General features: G+C 55.4%; 1 non-coding gene across 1 annotated transcript in view; it reads left to right on the forward strand.

The window, feature by feature from the left end:
• The first annotated feature begins 2460 nt into the window (after window positions 1-2460).
• Window positions 2461-2500, forward strand: part of LOC126112712 (small subunit ribosomal RNA) — a 1910-nt gene continuing 1870 nt past the window's right edge. The window contains exon 1 of the ribosomal RNA XR_007524523.1: window positions 2461-2500. This exon is cut by the window's right edge and continues 1870 nt beyond it. This is a non-coding gene — a ribosomal RNA (small subunit ribosomal RNA).

The raw sequence follows: 2500 nt of genomic DNA on the forward strand, positions 1-2500 counted from the left end.
CTAACCTGTGTTGCACCTTAACCTACCTCAATTTGCACCGCAATGTAACTCAATTTGCACCGCAATGTAACTCAATTTGCACCGCAATGTAACTCAATTTGCACCGCAATGTAACTCAATTTGCACCGCAATGTAACTCAATTTGCACCGCAATGTAACTCAATTTGCACCGCAATGTAACTCAATTTGCACCGCAATGTAACGCAATTTGCACCGCAATGTAACGCAATTTGCACCGCAATGTAACGCAATTTGCACCGCAATGTAACTCAATTTGCACCGCAATGTAACGCAATTTGCACCGCAATGTAACGCAATTTGCACCGCAATGTAACGCAATTTGCACCGCAATGTAACGCAATTTGCACCGCAATGTAACGCAATTTGCACCGCAATGTAACGCAATTTGCACCGCAATGTAACGCAATTTGCACCGCAATGTAACGCAATTTGCACCGCAATGTAACGCAATTTGCACCGCAATCTACCCCCAAGTTGTGCCTTAACCTAACCCACGTTGTGCCTTAACCTAACCCACGTTGTGCCTTAACCTAACCCACGTTGTGCCTTAACCTAACCCACGTTGTGCCTTAACCTAACCCACGTTGTGCCTTAACCTAACCCACGTTGTGCCTTAACCTAACCCACGTTGTGCCTTAACCTAACCCACGTTGTGCCTTAACCTAACCCACGTTGTGCCTTAACCTAACCCACGTTGTGCCTTAACCTAACCCACGTTGTGCCTTAACCTAACCCACGTTGTGCCTTAACCTAACCCACGTTGTGCCTTAACCTAACCCAAGTTGTGCCTTAACCTAACCCAAGTTGTGCCTTAACCTAACCCAAGTTGTGCCTTAACCTAACCCAAGTTGTGCCTTAACCTAACCCAAGTTGTGCCTTAACCTAACCCAAGTTGTGCCTTAACCTAACCCAAGTTGTGCCTTAACCTAACCCAAGTTGTGCCTTAACCTAACCCAAGTTGTGCCTTAACCTAACCCAAGTTGTGCCTTAACCTAACCCAAGTTGTGCCTTAACCTAACCCAAGTTGTGCCTTACCCTGCTCTGTAATTGGCATATGACACGTTACAGTAATGTATTGTCCAACCGCAACCCGCTCAGAATGTTGTGTACACAGCTACGTGTCATCTCCCCATAACAGCTGCATTGCAGTGTGGTACGCCATAGAGACGTGTGGGAGTAATGGACGCAGTGGATGGCGATCAGCATGAGCCGTCTGTTCATGTAGTGGCGCGTGTATGCAGACGTAGTAGTCTCTTCTCACACAATGTGATAGCACGGTGCCCCGCGTTCCACATCTGCGACATGCTACAGAGGCCGGTTGACAGTTGGTCGCGCAGTGGACATCGCATACGTACGGGGGCACCTTCCACGTGCCCTCTAGTCGGGCACATTTTGTTGCGTGGATGTGAGCGGATGTAGTGTGTCTTGACACCTGACAGGCAGGCATGCAATAATAGTTGACTTTGCAAACGGGGATGGACGTGTACGTTTACTGGTGACGTTACGCAAATGAACAACTGGTAACCCGTTGTGGTGCGGTTGTCCTTGCTGGAGGTACATCTGTGAGGGCAACGATCGGTACAGCTACGAAGCGGTCCCCACCATACCAACGAACGTGAATGTGAATCTGGGTGTGAAGCGATACGCGGCTGTGGGTGGGTGGGACTGTCCCCGGCCGGTGAGGGGGGGCCGCCCGGCGTGCTGGCCGCGCGGTGCGTGGGCGCACGCGCTACAGCCGGCTGGTGGGGGCGCCCAGTGGCAGGCGCGCCGGCCGACGGACGCGGCAGGCGGCGCAGCTGCGCGCCGGGGCACCCTGCGCGCGGCGCCGTGCAGCCAAAGTGGGTCCTCGCCGGCCCGGTGCGAAGCGCGGTGGACATCTGCAGTGTGCTGGTCCGATTGAGGACTGTGTGCGTTGAGGATGCGCCGCCGCCCGGCACTCGGCGCCGCGACGCCGTCTGCTGCTCGGTCGCCCCAGCGGTTCTCGCTGGTGGTTTGTATCGCAGTTGTGCAGACGTGTTGGCACGTGCGCTGTGCTGGGAGAGTTCGCTTCGGCACCCACGTGGGGCCTTTGCCCTTCTGTGGCGCTGGCGTTGGAGCTGCCGGTCACCGTAGGTGGCGCGTGTTGTCTCCCGCCGGCAATGCCACGACAGCACGCTCCCGGGCCTCTGTCGGCAGCGGCAAGCTCAGTTGGGAGCACGGGTGGTCGCACCTAAAGCGTCTACTCGCCTAACTCCGGGCGATTGCGCCTCTCTCGAACCCGACCAAGTACTTAGGACGGCGCTGCGCGCCGCCGGGACCTGAGAGGGTTTCGAGGTGTATTGTGCAGGGGAGCTCAGCCTCCTCCTGTTTGCAGAATAATTGAGCGGACGCTTGCGTGTTCGCGCGGGCCTCTGGGACACACTCCCGGGCGGCCGGCTGCTCAGCTCTAGTTGACGCAGCTCCCTGGTTGATCCTGCCAGTAGTCATATGCTTGTCTCAA

Source organism: Schistocerca cancellata, unplaced genomic scaffold (assembly GCF_023864275.1).
Source record: "Schistocerca cancellata isolate TAMUIC-IGC-003103 unplaced genomic scaffold, iqSchCanc2.1 HiC_scaffold_205, whole genome shotgun sequence".
In the NCBI taxonomy this organism is placed as follows: domain Eukaryota; kingdom Metazoa; phylum Arthropoda; class Insecta; order Orthoptera; family Acrididae; genus Schistocerca; species Schistocerca cancellata.